The following is a 19453-nucleotide window of genomic DNA, read 5'->3' on the forward strand; positions in this document are numbered from 1 at the left end:
CCCTATGCTACAAAGTGAAATGATGCAATTTTACAGATTAACAGTTATGGTTGAATGCTAACATGTGACTGTGTGAAACTGGGATCAAGCAAGTTTTGTGGACAGTAATTGAAATGGGGAAATTGATTCAACTGACAAGTTTTACGAGTGGGCATGCATTACACTTCCTCATGGGTGAGTGGTTCTTGAAAGGTCAGTGAACCCTGAAATGGAATTTCTCCACAACACAACTTAACAGGTCTGCTCAACAAGCCAATGGGATTTATTTATTTATTTGTCATCACTGTATATCCATTTCAGCACGTTTTACTGATAAAATAAAATCTTGTAGTTTGGAGGAAAATACAGAGATGAGATTGCTAAAGCAAACATCACTTTGTTGTAAACCCCAAACCCTATTACACTTTGTTGATTTCTGACCTCAGAATCATCTTGCTTGTTGAGGAGTGGTGTGCTATTGCTTTTAAAAGTCCTGAGAGTAACCCTTAAAACATCCTAGCAACAACATAGCAACATTTTGAGAGAGAGAGAGAGAGAGAGAGAGAGAGAGAGAGAGAGAGAGAGAGAGAGAGAGAGAGAGAGAGAGAGAGAGAGAGAAACAGAACACATAAGCAACTGCATAGCAATACCTTTGCAAATAGCTACAATGTAAAAATCAAAGTTTCACTAGTGTTATTATTTGTAATGTGGTATTGTAAAAACTTGTGGAAGACATATTTGGTAGGTAGGTAGTTCAGTAGGTAGTTATGAAGTTTGGTAGGCAAGTCGTACAGTATTTCAGTAGGTAGTTCCAATGCTATGTCACAACCAATTCGTACGAATTCGTACGAGTGAGTAAAAGGTGGTTAATTCGTATGACCTCACTCGTATGAATTCGTACGATTTGTCTAAACCCACATGATGGGTGAGTTTAGGAGCGGGCTCAGGGGTAGGTCATTCGTACGAATTCATCCGAATTGGGCAACTCATAAAAATATGTACAATTTAGCAAAAATCGTACGAGTGAGGTCGTATGAATTTATACGAATTGCTGTGAGATCGGGTTGGTAGTTCAGTAGGTAGCATGTAGTTTGATATGTATGTAGTTCAATACGTAGATAGGTAGTTTGGCAAGTAGTTCGGCAGGTAGGAAGGTTTAGATCGCAAAGAATTCCTTTACTTCAATCAGAAAATAATGGAGACAGAATGTTATCAGTCTCAGCAAACCTCATAATTTCTACTGCAATATCCATTATGGACTGCGATTGACAATTAAAACCATCTGGGAATTCAAGAAAGGGGTCACAGAACTGCCAATGATTAAAAATAAACGCTTTCAATTCCACTTAAAAATGACCAAGTTAAATGGTTATTTCACCCAAAAATGAAAATTCTGTCAGTAATTACTCACCCTCATGTTGTTCGATCCAACCCCATAAGACTTTGGTCCATCTTCGAACACGAATTAAGATATTTTTGATGAAATCTGAGATCTGGCTCACTCCTTCATAGGTTGCTTGGTAATTGCATCTGCCGGCCCAGAAAGTTAGTGAAGACATCGTTAAAATAGACCAAGTGACTACAGTGGCTCAACCTTAAGTTTATCAAGCAACGAGAATACTTTTTGCGCACATTCAACTATTAATTTTCTTCCGTGTGGGCCTCTGAAGTGAGATGCAATTGCAGATGCAATAACCAAGCAGCCTATGAAGGAGTAAGATAGCTCTCAGATCTAAATTTGTGTTCCGAAGATGAATGAAAGTCTTATGGGGTTGAAACAACATGAGGGTGAGTGATTACTGACAGAATTTTCATTTTTGTGTGACCTAATCCATTAATCGAGAGAACTACTCATCTGTTGGTATAAAGAAAGTGGAGTGCTGTGCCAGGCAAGACAAAGTTACAGCACAACAAACACATACTTAAAATGCAGCAACATGTTTTAAAGCCTTCAGTAGGCTGTTAGAATGTAATGAAGTGGGAATTATAAACTGCGGTTTAATAATTGATGCTATTCTAACCGTGAAAGATCAATGAATGTTTGTGCCATCCCGAGGCCAACAATGCCCCGATGCTATAAAAACCTTGAGAAAACACTTGATATAGGACACGGTAAGTGTGGCGGAGTTACCTGTTACCTTGGGCAGTGCTAGAATCTCAGGAATATGCTAGAAGCGAGATGACGAAACCTGCAAATGTTTCATGAAGTTGCAGACTGTAGTGAAACTTAAGTTTTATGCAGAAAAACTTCAAATATTATAGAAATAGTTCACACAAAAACAAAAGTTCTGTCATTATTTACTCGTGTCGGTTCATACCTTGCATGGACCACAAAAGGTTTGTTTTTTAAGAGTATCTCAACTTTTTTCTTCCGTATAATAAAATGAGAATGGGGCTGTCAAATTTTAAAATAACAAAAAGCACCATAAAAGCAGCATAAAATAAGTCCACATGATTTGTGTTACATATTCCAAGTGTTTTGAAGCCATATGATAGCTTTGTGTGAGAAAATAATTTCATTTCAGTTTTTTTTTTTTCCTCCCACATATACTTTCTATCCAACATCAGAGTGTAGAGTGATTTGTACTTGAAATACATGGGAATGTAATTCCTCAAACTGAACTTTTATGAACTTTTTGAAGGTATGCTAACTCTGACATTCATAAACCCTTTTCTATGCAAATTTGGAGCAGGTAGGCAAACACATTGTGCAGGATCACAGTAATTGTTCCTCTTCAGTCTTTGCACAGCGAGGCAGCCATAAATCTGGTGCTTGATGTACAGTTAACGTCTCCTTTGTCTGTGAATCTTGGATTAATCATTGAACGGCAATTAGGAATTGTGTGCACAGTAGGAAATCTACCTCTCTGACTGAGTGCCACAGAATATTCATTATGCATTAAGAATGGATTCAGTTCTCTCAGTTTCTTTCTCTTGGGGTACACACATATATACTGTATAATGTAATGTATATATGTATAACACTGCATAAGATAAGATGTATATGTGTGTATATGTGTGTGTATGTGTATATATATATATATATATATATATATATATATATATATATATATATATATATATATATACAGTGCAATGCATAAGTTTAGACACCCATGCTAAAGTTGACTAAAAAGAGGAATAAAAAATCATATTTTGGAAATTGAACTTAATGCCTTAATTTAAAAAAATAGGAAAAATCCAACCTTTTAGGACACCAATTTTTGTTTGTGAATGAATAATGTATCGTAAATAAATAAATGTTCTTCCTTAAAATACATGGTGCATAAGTGTGTACACCCCTATGTTAAATTCCCATAGAGGCAGGCAGATTTTTATTTTTAAGTATTTTTTTTTTCTTTTAGGATACTATGCATCCTGATAAAGTTCCCTTGGCCTTTGGAATTAAAATAGCCCCACATCATCACATAGCATTCACCATACCTAGAGATTGGCATGGTTTTATTTCAGTTAGCCTAAAAGCTAGTTTGATTTGCATTGAGAGATGATCTTATGGAAAGTACCCCATGCCAATCTCTAGGTATGTTGAAGGCTATGTGATGATGTGGGGCTATTTTAATTCCAAAGGCCAAGGGAACTTTATCAGGATGCATAGTATCCTAAACATTAATTAAAGGTTGGATTTTTCCAAATTTTTTTAATTAAGGCATTAAGTTCAATTTCCAAAATATGATTTTTTATTCCTCTTTTTAGTCAACTTTAGCATGGGTGTATTAACTTATGCATTGCACTGTATATATATATATATATATATATATATATATATATATATATATATATATATATATATATATATATATATATATATATATATAATTATAGCAACTCTCCTACATTATTATCTTAGAGAGGCAGAGAAAGCAAGCAGATTGATCACAAAACAACCATGATTGAGCTGCCTAACTTCAACTTTCAATTATCACAATTGTTATGAAGTATTTTTTCTCTACTGTATGTGTATGTGTATATTAATATGGAAGTCAGCACAGCTACACATCAGCGGGTATATTAAGAGTATATTGGCATGACTCAACCTTTCACTTTCTCTGAGCCTTTATTCATCTCAGTCATGGTTTCTGTTTCCTGTGCATATGTCATTCAGTACCCCTCTATAAACAAAATTATTATCCGTTGCAAATCTGAGTGGCTGCTGACCTAAAAGTAGAGTAAAAAGTGATAACTTCTCTTTTGCGCTCACTCTTTCCCTTATCCAGTGTTATTACCAGTTTCATGTCAGCTCAGTTTCCATAGCAACCCATCTCAGCACAGAGCTAATGGTGGAAAACTTCAGTGCCTAAGTGTTTCATCCAAGTGACAGTGAGTCAAATAAAGTTCAGTCGCCCAAACCAGATAGATGTCTTTCCAGCGCATCATGACCTCCCCCTGCATATGAACATCAAATCACAAATGCTCAGTCAAAACATTATCAAACACCATGAAGAAGTGGTCAAGAGTGTTTTTTTTTTTATCATCACTAAATAATAGCACTAGGCCACACTTTACTTTGAACAGTCCACTTTTAGACATTCTACTAACTGTAGTAAAAAAAACAAAAAAAAAAAAAACTAGCGAGGCATCTTTAAAGGGACAGTTCACCCAAAAATGAAAATTAAGTCATGAATTACTCACCCTCATGTCATTCCAAACCCATAAGACATCATCTTCAGAACATAAATGAAGATCTTTTTGATTAAAGACACACTATGCAGAAATTGTGTTTTTGTCAAACAGCGACCCCTAAAGTCGCTGTGGAATATTTGCACTGTCGTGTTTCATTTGTGGTTTTTGATTGTAATGTAAACATTACAAAATGCCAGATGACATCAATAAAGTTAAATGTACGTCACATTATTTCATAACATTGACCGTTACGATGTCATTAGACATGATTATTGCAATTTATCATAATAGTTTGCAAATTGTGCTCGTTTACACTATTTACAACCTCTAGGCTTATTTATGTCCTGATAATTGTGTGAGATATTGACAAGTGTTCTCATGATAATCACAGAAATCAACGTAAGAGATTTACTTACTACATTTACATTTTACATTTAGTCATTTAGCAGATGCTTTTGTCCAAAGCGACGTACAGATTAGGACTAAATTCATGAGTCTTTGTGAAGAAGCAAAAACGACACAAGAAGTGCTTACTAGTCCATCAACAAGATTGCCAGGTCAGCATTGGTGTTGCATACAGTGCTGCTTTTTAGCTCGCGCCAACGAGTGAAAGCCTGACCGAGTGGGACTCTTGTCCAGTTCCTCAAGCGGTCAGATTCTCTCTTCCTTTTCCTACGTTCTTCCGACCGCGCTTTCTTTGTTTTTTCCATCGTCAAGTCTTCCAAGAATCACATCTGAAATGCGCGCAAGTGTCTTCGTGCTTAATGCTTCATGTTGTTGTTGATGTGTGTGACGTCGCTGCCGTAAAGCAAGTCGTGATTCTCGCGAGATTTGTCCGGGGTGCCCCTCTCAAACTTGCATTGCTGGTTCTTCCAGCGGCGTCCCCCCCAAGCTTTACTACCAGGATGATTCGCCCTACTATGAGTTTGTTTACCACTGAAATCATTTCAAAGTCATTTCAAGTCAAGTCAAGTCTATTTGTATAGCGCTTTTTACAATCTGTATTGTGAAAAGCGCTATACAAATATACTTGACTTGACTTGACTTGAAATGACTTTGAAGTTATATTAAGGTACAATTTTTGCATAGTGTGCCTTTAAATCTGAGAGCTTTCGGTCGCTACATTCACAGCTACTGTACAACAACTACCACTTTGACTCTTCAAAAAGTTCATAAAGAGATCGTAAACGAATCCATCTGAATCAAAACGATCTCTTTATGAAATGATTGAAGCAACAAAGTCTCAGTTGCGTAGCGGTCTATGGACGGACAGAAAGCACTCCGATTTCATCAAAAAGATTTTCATTTGTGTTCCGAAGATGAACGAAAATCTTACGGGTTTGGAACAACATCAGACATTTTTTGGTGAAAATCAACCCCCCAGAGCAGTGTGGAGCACTTGTCATGGATGGATGCACTTTGATGGATTTCAAAACTTAAACCGCTATATGCTGCCATTATAAACCTTGGAAGAGCCAGGACATTTTTTAATATAACTCTGATTGTATTCGTCTGAAAGTCATAAACACCAAGGATGGCTTGAGTGTGACTAAATCATGGGGTTATTTTCATTTTTGGGTGAACTATCCTTTTAATTAATTCTTCATAGGTTAAATCATTCGGTCTTGTCTATTAAAGATACTGACTGACAGAAAGCCTGTCAATATTTCTCACTTTATATAAGTTAAGCTCAGCCATGGTTCATTCTAGATTACACTTAAACGTGCATTGCGCAACATTTCATGTTAAAAATACCCGTTTTTCTAACCCATACAATTGCCTGATGGGCTGAATGAGCCCTTCTCTGATCACTGCGATTGCCTCTATAATCCTGTACAGTAAAATAAATAAGAGGGATTCGGGTCGGAATTTTAGACTGGGCGTGACGTCATGCGCGTTCAGTTGCAGTGTTGCAGTTTCGCTTGTCACCAGAGGGGGCATAGTTCTGCAAAAACTCAGAGACTTGCGCAATGCACCTTTAAATATAGATATTGAAATTGCATGGCAAATTTTCAACGTCCTTCACTTGGGTTGTTTCCTTCACTAAGGTTTCCTTCTCAAAGTACAGCTCCAAAAAGATTATTTAAAAGCACAACACGCATCTAATTGACTAATCTTGTGACATTTTTATACCAAAGTTATTATAGTTTGGCAGACAGAAAAAAGAGTCCTTAGAAGAGGTTCAAAGAACTAAATTATATACTTGATACACTAGCTGAAAAGTTACATTTTAATAACGTATATATTTTTTAAAATATCCGACAGAGGTATTCATTTGCATTTCCACTGAATACATTTAGATGAAGCCAGCACAATACAAGTCATGTATGTTGTGTGAAGTATACGAGGGAAATTTATTTAACATTTTAATGGAATATCTTATTTAATATTACACTAAGAGTTCACTTTTAAACCACTTAAATAAAACTTTTATACAAGCCCTGTGTTGAGGTTTAAAGTGATAGTTCAGGTTACTCATCCACATGCCAGTTGATTTTGATTAGTTTGATTTGTGAGACAAACCATTCAGGGGGGTGTTTCCCGAAATCATTGTTTGCCAACTAAGGTCACAAGTTCCGTCGTTACCAACATAGTTCAACAATTTGGTGTTTCCCCGAACCATTTCCAACAAACATTCAGAGATCAATTGTAGCAATCGTGAACCTGATCAATTGATTCATTGATCTGACCAAAAAGAACAATTCTTTACAAAACAAACATCATTACATCTGTCACAAACTCAACAAAGACAGCTAGAAGAGATGGCAAGATTTTCAATGAATAACGACATTGATTCAGTGATAATGATTTGATCGTTAAGGCCAACAACTGAAAGATGTAAATAAACAACTAAATGAGTAAAATGTTACAAGTGGATTCTGTGTGAACATTCTGCGGTATGAAAAATGATTTGCTAAATATTACATGTAGTTATGAGAGTCATCATTATTTTAACAATTAACTTTAAGTAGGCGAAGATGATTCCCCCAAAAATCTTTGCATTCACTCACAAAAGCATTAAAATATAGTTTTTCCTCCCACCTCTTATTTCCGTTTCTGGGAGAAATCAAAACCTGCTATGCAAACTATAAAAAAAGCAAAGAAAAAAAAAAAGCATTGAAATAACATGTTTCCTCCCATAGCATCCCCCATCCTTAAGATAATGTAAACATCAAAATATAATTAAATATATATATATATATATATATATATAAACTTATACTTATATATACTTATATATATATAAACTTCACAATTTCTCATTTTGTGGTCCACAAAATTCATGCAGGTTTTCATTTACAAGAAAATAGTGACAGAATTGTCCTTTCTTTAATGTTTTAAAAGTAGACTTTCCTCTGGCGCCATTTATAATCACTTTTAATCACTTTAAAGTGTAGAATTGGTTTCCTCTATTAAAGAGACACACATTTGTATTTAAAAGTGCATCACCCAGTAACTCAAAGCATTAGCAAAAGCAGTTATTAATGAGTGTTTCTAGAAAATTGAGGTCAAGAGGAAACTGATTCACACCCTTGCTTTGAATTTCATTGGTAATGAAGAGTCGATAAAGTGGTGGTCTTTTCTTTATGAGACTCATAATTAAACACAAACATTTTCTAGGCTTAATCTACCATAGTATATAACAAAGAAGATTCAAAAAGTAAGGGTTCTCGTTTCAGTGTGCAATTACGCCGATGTTTCTTTAACAAGACAAAGCAATTTGCTATAAAGCTCAAGCATCAATATCATGGCAAATGATACCCAACGTTGAGGCTTTAAAATGGAAAATTACTAAAGAGAATGGAAATCACTTTCCCCCGGAAGACGAATGCTTTGTACTCGGCCAATCGTTTGTAATTTTAAACCTCTTTTTCAAAGATTATAGCTCCTGGACATTATGGGGAAAAAAAGAAGAAGAGCACTTTACACTGTGTTTGAGGTGCAAATGTGCACGTGCCGTCTTGAAATCATGTTAGCGTGATACAGAAGAACCCTGTACTGTAATATGACAGGCACAGAACAATGAACTAATTGAGAGCACTTTGTCTAGCTCAGAAGAGAACAACCCTGATCTGAAATCCTGTTAATGTGTGTGTTAATAAACATGGATGATATATATAAAAAAAAAAAAACCTGTCCTTACTTAGAATAATGTCGAAAAGGACAATATTCACTTACTTTTATGAAGTGCCAAAAAACTGGGTCAACTCCAGCACTGTTCAGAAAGAAAACTCGGATACTAAATTATGTATTGCACACACGTACACCAGGTTATTAGTCCACTTCCTCATGGAAACTCTTCAGCTAAAAAGGGGCATTTGCTCTGAGCACCCCTCAAACTGAATGCGTACTGTCCTACTGGTCAGACATAATGCTAGAGAAAACGTTCTTGTGTTTATAAAAAAAGAAAAAAAAAAAAAAAAGTCCCCGGGCACCTTCGTACGGGAGAACTTCAGGCTGCTGCGTGAGTCTATTTAAATCACAGAAATTGATTGAAGGGGCACCTCACTCTATGGATTGGGTTTCTTATTTCAACATTTGTCCTTGGAGCAACTGATGACTTTTAAAGCCTTTAAGGGTAACAAACGGCTCAGTGGGAACGTGTGAATGTGAAAGCTTAAAACGGTAACTCACTTATCTTCAGAAAGGACATACTGTACAGGACAAAGTGTTTTAAGGCTTAGCATTTGCAAACCAGCGGAGCAATCGATAACAATGAGCACTCACATCACATAAGCAATACTGTATCTCACAAGGTTATCGGATTTGAAGAGTTTAGGTTTCACTCAAAACTGTCAGTGTATCTTTATTTCAGCAACCTGCAGTGATGAATGCAACATTTATAAAGGTAAGGTCAGAGACCAGATATATAACTGCATACTATAACTGGTTATGTTATGTTCTTTCTTTTGTGCATGAAAAAAAAAAAAAAAAAAAGTCTGTCAGATTGACAACAGTTGCACACACGCACAGTTCCGCCAACCATTGTCGTGTCTGCAACACTTCACCATGTCACGACAGAAAGACTAGCATGTTTAATTTTTTTCTTTTTTTTTTCTCCATGGCGGTCCGTCACATCTGTGACATTGACCAATAGGAGCACAGAAGCTCTTCCGTACACAGCTTAAAAATAGCGCTACAAAAGAGAGACAATGCTATTGGTTCTGACAGGTGGAATAATGCAACAGATGAAAGGTTTGTGGAGCTATGGCAACAATACTCATGTCTTTATGATGTTTCCTCGAGGGACTATCATGACTGAGTAAAACAAAGATAAATGTTTGCAAACGATAGCGGCAGTGCTTCAGCAACCTGGTGAGTACTGGAATTAGCATTAAGCTAACACGCCATTGTTTGATTACACTCTTGTTTACAGTTGTCAGTCACTAGTTCTGCCTTCTCTATGACATCACACACATTGTTAAAGATGACAAGCAATGATTGGTTGGGAAGCAACGTGTAGTCTGACATGTTTCTTGTCAACGACACAATAATTTAGGAGTCAAAATCATATAATCTGACACAGTGGCTACCGTAACAGACAAAAACAGTGTCGTCTGAACCCAGCATCAATTTTCTTAAGCATTTATTCAAATAAAAAAGAAACAGAATCAATTTAAATACATTCATTTTGACCAACAAATATACTTTATTAGTTAAATCGGGTAGACGTGTTCAGACGGAAAAACATTCATTCTTAACAGGTAAAGCATGCATAGTCCATCATTACACACATATATGCTGACGCAAAGGAAAGCCTGTGTAATTTAGCACAATAGATTTACTCTAAAACAAATTAAACCAAGGATTGTCTAAAAAGAAAATAGATTCACACCGTTCTAATTTCCTCTCAAAGACCTTCCAATGATTTGCTGGAGCACTTTCAGGGCCAACGTTTAAACGCTGTAAATCCTTACACCTTTATCACCTCATTTCCAATTCACTCTTCTTTTCAAATGCCATAATAATCCGCTCTTATTGCCCTCCACCCCCTATTTGCGATAAATCAGCGAGCCTCACGTCTTTTGCAAATGTCCCTCACTAACAAGTGTGCAGGAAACGTTCCAAAGCTCTTTGCTCAACCATAATTGTTCTTTAAAGACAACTGTTGCTTTCTTACAAACACAGGCAAACAATGAACAAAAGACAACATCATACATGCTGAAGAAAAACCAGACTAGACACAAAACTCCCCCATAGGGGAGTGCATTAGAAAATGATTATGGGTACCAAAAAATGTAGTATAGGACTGGCTCATGGCCAGATAATAACACAAAAGAGCTCTTTTTAAAGATTAATAGAAACATTATGCATGGCAGGAATGAGAGCTTTCCATATTTCGCTTGCTCATAGAATTGTGTAATCCAGCCTCATTGTCTGGCTGTAAGTTGACGTGATCATGATAAGGCTTAGTGTGAGTTAACTTACTCCTTTTTATTCCTCTAAAGTTATATTAAGTGCTATGAAAATCTGCAATAGGACTGATGATGGTAGCAAACTCTTGACTGTATTTTAATAGCTATACAACAGGGGATTTCAGTTGGTTATAAACACCCTGTTGGGGAAACACTGAGAGAAACTCGATGGAAATTAGTATTTTAAGCAAAAAGGGAGAAAAAAAATGATTTTCTTTCTTTTTTTAAACAAAGATAATTCATAAGATACTCTCGTGGGTATTAAGCGTTTTAATTTTGAGGGTAATATCTGGAAGGTAGGACACCTTGACTTAAATTTGTGTAAAGGTAAGTAGGCTAACATTAATTACACTTGTGTACCTGGAAATACATGTATACTAGAAGACCGAAAATGTATTCCTCACCTTGAAGGAACTGCAAACTACACCAGTTTTGCTTTGTATGGGAAATAATACACAAAGATAAACCAGCGAATTTTGCTTTTGAGTTTAAATGTGAGACTTGCACATTTACAGCATCCCAAGACACCCTCTACATACAATTAAGCGATTAGCAAAGCTTCCAATTACAATCCAATTACCAATGACAGTATAAGGAACAAGACTGATGAGATTGATCAGTCTCGTTCAGCCCTGGTGAACTACAATTGGCTGACATGAAGAAATACTCGCAATAGTTTCTTTTACCAGCCTCAGACATACGCATGCACATTTCAAGTATGGCATGCACAATATAGATGTTACCGGCAAAGTGTGAAATCCCGTATTCAATAGAATTGTATTGTATAGAATGCCTAGGCAATGTATAGAATGCCTGATGGTTTTTGGCAAAAATACATTACCTAATTCTATACATTACCTAGGCATTCTATAGAATGCCGGATTACACACTTTGCCGGTAACATAGACACTAAAATGTCAGAAATGCAAGATCTGATCAGACTTCCGGAAGGCAGATAAATAATGCAATGATCACTTCTGAGGGAGGGCTAAACACATTTATTAAGAGATTTATGCCACTGAATATCTGACAGGTATTTTAGTTGTATTAGTTGGCAAGTAGATATTCGCAAACAAAACATTACATTTCGCTTTGTTTTCAAAATTATATGAAGGCTATTTTTATTTTTTATTTTTTTTATTTTTTTTTTGGAAATCATCTTTATTTCATGTCTTAAAGATGATAACCTGAAATTAGCTTTACCAAAGTGGTCACAGTATTTTACAACCACCAAGATTGGATATCAAGCTAGACGCGGCTTTGAAGGTTATGCTTTATATTTTGAACAAACTGCATTTGTCTGCCAGGGATTGATTTCCACTGTTATCACACTATCATGCCATCATAACACGACTTCACAGTTGTTGTTTTTTTGAGTGGCTGGCTGTCACTGAGAGAATTACTATCATTACAATTCAAATATGATGGACCTGATCTCAACAAAGGCCTATCAAATCAATATGCATCACATAAATATAAGGTCTACTCTTATAACTGTTACAGTTAGATATCATATATTTGCCTATGGAAAAGAGTTGAATTAGACAGTAGTAGTTGAGTGAATCATTGTAATATATCAGACAAAAACTAAACAGAAATAATTAACCAGCTTTCATGAGAAATCAATTTAGTAGTGCCTCATTAAGAATGGTAAACGTCTACCACAAATTCTCATGCATCAATCAATCTAAATCATATGCAAAAACAGTTCATGAATAGCCTACCTCAAACCACCTCTACATCAAATATTAATATTTGTTCTAGACATTATATGTCCACCACACACACAAATGGAAAGAAAATCAGTCCTTGAGCCACAAAGCTAATCCAAGTTCCTCTAAAAAACAGAAGCATATGTGCCTACCTTGAAACCACTAGCCGAACCGCTAACAGGTGCTATGAGGACCCCAGGTATCCATCCACTTTGCCTGTATTACATGGTACTGCATTACAGACATGTTCCATATACAGTAGCTAAACTACAGTTTATTAAGGATGCGGTTTAATTGATATAATCATGGTGTTTAAGATTGTACTCTTGCACAGAGGATGTTAAAGTGATTGAAAGAGCTCATTTCAACAGTGGCAGATTGAACAAGTCGATGCTGAAACATAAAAGCAAGTGTTTACAGTCATTTATTGTCAACAGATACTCAGCATGTCAGGAACACATCTGGCTCAGGTAACAACGGCTTTTCACGCTGTGATGCAAAGGAAGACATTAAAACTGATATGATTTACCTTATGACAAGTGTTGGAGAATGTTACTTTTAAAAGCAATGAGTTTTAATATTATATTATTTTAGTTTATAATTTTTAATACATTTTAAGTTACTTTTGCATTTTACAACTGCTGCACAACAGTTGGAATTGCTTTGACAATTCTAATTTTTTTCTCTCATTTTTATTTATAGTCTTGGTAAGAAACTGGATCGAAAATTGATTGCATAAAGTCACGTAATCTGACATGATAATAATACTCATTAAAAGCATCCCTCTAATAATCATAATTAAATCTGAATATAATTAGCATACCGAAACATCTCAGGCAAACGAGAAACTAAAATGGTAAGCAGTTTAACCTCTGTGAGCCTCAGTTCTTTAATTCGTGTTAGTGGCATTACACAAACAACAGTTCTGTGCAAATAACTGTAATACACTGACATTTAAGGGAAGTAATTTGAAGCTCTTGAGAATTTCAGCTTTATACGCTTTTATTATGTGCAATAGCAAAGTTTATTTTTATCCAGCTCCAATATTATACTGGGCTAAGCAGTTTTTAAAAGCCTATTCCACTCATTTGCTGTCAGAGATAAGATTAGAGAATAATCTTCAAGAGACACATCAGTAAGTTTCCCACAAAACAGGTCAGATCAACAACCAACTGGTCCGGACCGATAATGAATCATCTACAGAAGTTGCTGTTATTGTTTCACAGATTTGGAAAAAGGCAGACTTAAAAACATTTGCATGTATATTTACAGTGATAATGATAGAGTTAACCGGTAAAATGTCAGATGCTCAATTCAACTCTTGAGACGTCCAATTAGGTGGATGATATAGCTGAGAACTACTCAATTATGTGTGTATACTTCACCCTCCTGAAAATGCATTATGACATATATCTCTGTCATATGGTAATCCAGTAAGACATCGGTGCAGTGCTGTATGGAGGGCACATTCCTAGATAAACTACTGTAGATAAATGGAAAAAAGTTTTTATTTGTGAATATGGAATAGACTATTTCTCAGGTCAAGTTTGGGTTTGGTAAGATTTTTTTGTTTAAATTTTTGGAAAACAAAGTATCTTATGCTCACCAAGGCTGCATTTATTTGATCATAAATACAGTAAAAACAGTAGTGAACTATTATTGCAATTTAAAATAACTGTTTTCTACTGTATTTTAAAATGTAATTTATTTCCGTGATCAAAGCTGAATTTTCAGCATCATTGCTTCAGTCTTCAGTGTCACATGATCCTTCAGAAATATAATGTTTTGCTGCTTCACATTTCCAACAGTTTTACATAAAATATTGACCGGATTTTTAATCTTGAATCTGTTGAGTCATTTCACTAATAATATTCATTCAAATTAATTCAGTTAATTAATTAAGTTACTCCAGTCCAGACGATGGTGATAAGTAAGTTGTTGTGTGTGTGTGTGTGTGTGTGTGTGTGTGTGTGTGTGTGTGTGTGTGTGTGTGTGTGTGTGTGTGCGTGTCCTGTTCTGATAAAGTCACTGAATCGGTTACTGTTGTTCAAACTGTTATAAAAACTCATCAATTCAATTGTGTATCCTTGTCATCGGACATTTGTACGCATTCAAAATGAATCATCTCCTTCCTCATCTTGTCATGAACAAGATTGACATAATCAGTCTGTCAGACAATCCACAGTCACACATAAGATGTTTCGTTTATTTAGTTACGAAATAACGAAGTTAAGTTATTCCCCAGTTCATTTGATTCGTTCAAGAGCAGGAAATCACGATCAGAGCAAGTTCGAAATTTTAATGTCATTTAGATTCAAAACAACGACTCGTTCAGTCCTCGGCTGCAGGAATGTCGTGTACTCTTGAAGAATTTTTGACTTAACGTGTGGGTGACACGTGACTTTTACCTTTACAGGAGGCAATCGTTCCCTAATGGCTAGAGAGCCAGACTGGAAACCTCAAGGTTGCGGGTTCGATTTTCAATACGGAAAGAAAAATTACTGAGGAGCCCTTGAGCAAGGCACCTAAACCCCAATCACTCCCCAGGCGCCACAGTACAAAATGGTTGCCCACTGCTCTGAGTGTGTGTGTCCATGGTTTGCAGTGTGTTGTGTGTGTGTGTTCACTACTCACAATGTGTGTGCACTAACTTGGATGGGTTAAATGCAGAGGACAAATTCACATGACATGCCTTCTTCACATTTCACTTTCACATTTATGCATTTAGCAGATGCTTTTATCAACTTGAAACTTAGGTACACATTATAAAAATCTGCATCAGTTGTCTATGTTCTCTGGTTCAACAAGCACACCATGTCATTATCTATCTTTATCATCCCTAAATGGCTTCTCAATACCCAAATATGTAAAAAAATAAATAAATAAAATCGTTCTTCAGAAAGTAACTTCAAGTATCTGTTGTTCTATCATTCTTAATATAACAGCAAAAGCTTGTCAGCAATGATAAAACATTATCCATTCATCAGCATTTCATACATTCTGTCAGTCTAAAAAATATTCTGCTACATTGGCAACAAAGTATACTGCTCAGCATTTATGCAAAGAGACACATTCATGGAAAAATTAGGGTTTTGAGGAGATTTTTTTTTCTTACACAGATGCAGAACTACCCTCATGGTGTGCAATGCATGGTTAATATTTAAATTTGAGTAACAGCATCTTGTCCAAAATCAGCATAAAGTGGCTATTCACTGAACAAATCCAAAGTCTTGCTCAGCCTTAAGTCACGGAGAAAACCCATTTGCTAAAATTCAAGAGAGAACTGCTAAGAGGCTCGCCAGGCATGAAGCTGAATATTTACAAATATTTTGTATTCTGTCCATAGATAATAATAATTCTGTAATATAATAATAATAATAAATCTGCAAGTTAGTTTTGTAAGTAATGAATACATGCAGTCCTGAGGATTCTTAAATTAAAAGTTATCGTCTTGAAACAGACGTGAGCCTTTAATATGCATGCAGTGTTTTCAGAATTTCTTTGTTTATTGCTTCATTTATTTGACAAGGAACAGTAATCATAAGGCACGTGTGAAGTGGCTGCTGATCCAACATGGATGGATCAGTCCATGGGATAACTGAGATTTATTGGGGTCTTTTTGTCTCGCAAAAGATTTTCCACTTTGTCTTCCAATGCGTCACAATGCCTGCTGTATGTGGAAACCCCTGGAGTAGGAAAAGCATTTGCCAAACTGAGTCTTTGAGAATGATTGTGGATCCAGTACCTCGGCTGTGGTGAACTAGAAGAGCTCTTGCAGTTGACAAACGACGCAGCCAGCATGACCTGGCACACTGAATATAGCAAATGCATCCAGATTCGACCATGGCAACGGGCTGACATGCGTATTTTTTTGACGTGGGATAGAAGAGTGTGGTGCCACTATTTGCCGTTGACAGCACAGCAAAAATATATATATATATTTTTTTTTAATACTAGTATAATCATATCAATTTAAACGTCAGGCTTTCCAGACACACGGCTATTCTATAATTGGCTTTAAAAGACTCAGAACAGTACTTTAAGAAAAATAAAAAAAGGTTCAATAGTGTACTATATAGAACCCTATAGGGAGTTTTAAACAGTGTTGGGGAAAGTTACTGTTAAATGTTTGGCAAATATAAAGGCACCTTTCACACTACAAGTGAAATGACACAGGAGAAGAAAGTTTAACACTTTCAATTCAGCAATAACACAAATGTGATGTCATTTTTGCTTATTAATATGTTTGAATTGGATCATCGAAGGTGTAAAGTTTAGTCCAGATGATGAAGATGAGTCCAAAAATAACAAAATGATTTATTAAATAAAACAAACTCAGGTAATCTCCACATGATGAAAGGCAAAGTGACAGCGTGCATTACTCTACACGCGAACAATACCTGACAAATGAGCTGGAAACAAAGAGGAGCTTAAATACACAATGATAATAACAAGCAGCTGTGCTTTTTTAAATTAATATCCATGACAACTGATTAGTGTTGGGAAACTAGAGCAAAGGAAACAGACAGAAGAGAAACAAACTAAAAGTCCATGAAAAAGAAATAACAGAACTTGACAGAAAGCCAGCAGCAAAGACATTGGTTAATAAAGTAAGATTAAATACAAAAAGCATATTTGTATTATTTGACATAATTAATTATTGCAGGCTTTTATATGTATATTGTTCTGACTTTGCATTCCACTGTTTAATTAGCTTGCATTACTTATTTGAATTAGATTGAAATAACAAAGTAACATTTTGTTTTAAATTGAAAAGTAATCTTATTACATAACACATGTTACTTTTAATGTGTTACCCCAAACACTACCCTAAAAAGGTTTTTTTTTTTTTTTTTTTTTTTTTTTTGATAGAGCATGTTTATGAGTTTAATTCATAACAATTAATTACAATAGTTTAATGGATTAAAACAGATTTTATGAATTCAAACAAAATTAATTAATCAAAACTAAATCCATATAATGGTCCAATGGGGACGCCTTTAATGGTCTTTATAGAAACTTTTCTACTTAAAGGGGTGGTTTACTGCCTTTTTTCTTAGCTTGATTATGTTTATGGGCTGCAATATAACATGTCTTCGTGTTTCGTTTGTTAAAAAACGCCTTATTTTTCATAAATGTCACCTTTATTGTAAGCCGCTTCCTCCTCTGTCATTCGAACGACCGGTTGACTTCCTGAGTCTATGAAACCACTCCCTCAGAAACAGGCAATGAGCTCAGATTGGTTAGTTCGGCCGGTGTGTTGTAATTGGCTAAACTGCGTCCGGAATCTTCACGCCCATTACCTTTACGGGCGACAGTTGCATGTGCTCCGGACCCGGTCAAATGTAATGGTGTCAATATTGCCTCATCAGTTTGAGCCAGAATCAGACCCAGAGAGCGGTGATGAAGAGAGTCAAGCAGAACCTCCGCAAACACGGCTCTTACTAAACGTTTCTGAATGGTAATTTGTTTAATTATTATTATTTTCTCAAAGAATTCCCATACGCTGTTACTTGAAAATGCTACTGCTGTTTGTTAGCTTTTGAGATACGCTTTCCCCCTGATTAAACATTTAATATAACTGAATACATGACTGAGTAATACCGTTTTTTAAAGATATTGTTTTATTGATAGAATGAACAACCGTTTAACTATTCACAAAACTTACCGGTAGTTTACTCAGTTTATCGTTTTCTTTAGGTGTACATGTGATAACAGCAGCTGAAGTTTGCTGTTGCGATAATTTTTTTAAGTTTGTACACGTTTCTTATACACACAAAATAACATCGAACTAACTAGCTACTATAACCAAACAGCTTTGGCATTGGTTTGCGTTCTTGATCAAATCAAAAAATTACGTCATAAAGTATACATGGAAAATACGTTTACAAAATTTGTACATATACAAATTCGGGTCCAAAATGTTTATACGCATCTGTCATATACTAAAGCCAGCGCTGGCATTTGTTTACATCCTTGATAAAACTAAAACGTACGTCTTAAATTATACAGGCAAATACATTTAAAATGATTAAATCTTACTTGCAGGTTGTGGCCTCTGGTTTTAAAGCTGTAACTGCTTCATGTTGGAGTAATAGTTTCTTGTTGAATCCGACATTGAACTCGTGTAGATTCTGGAAGCTGTCTTCCGTAAAATGCGCAGCACAGAGAGCTAAACTACGATTGTAATTGTCAGGAACATAATCAAACTTAAATTTTAACCATTGTTGAGTTGACGAACTACAGCGTCTGTAGGAAGCCTGAACACAGAAGACCTGACAGCTGGCTGAAAATAACATTTTGACGGCTACAGCTCTCCACTATAACTCCTCCTCTTCGACAGCAGAACATGTTCCGGAGGGAGGGTTGATGTAAATGTATGGGTTAGTTACGTATAAAACCCGGGAAGTATCTCGTTGTAGTCCCATTCGAGTCGTTTTTGTAGGCATTAAACTTCCTGATTTTTAAAAGACAATATCTCTGCTTACGTTGAACTTTGAGCGCAGCAACTTTGCAGATACTGTTCATGCACCAACAGCAACATTACACAGTATTTAAAATGAAAAAAGTGAAATAGCAATCAACCACCCCTTTAAAGTGTAGACCAGCAGAATGGACTACCTTCATGATACTTGATGCCTGATAGTACAAATCAGTGATTTTCAATATATATACAGCAGTTCAAATTAAAAATAAATAAATAAA

Source organism: Scardinius erythrophthalmus (assembly GCF_964197995.2).
Source record: "Scardinius erythrophthalmus genome assembly, chromosome: 3".
In the NCBI taxonomy this organism is placed as follows: domain Eukaryota; kingdom Metazoa; phylum Chordata; class Actinopteri; order Cypriniformes; family Leuciscidae; genus Scardinius; species Scardinius erythrophthalmus.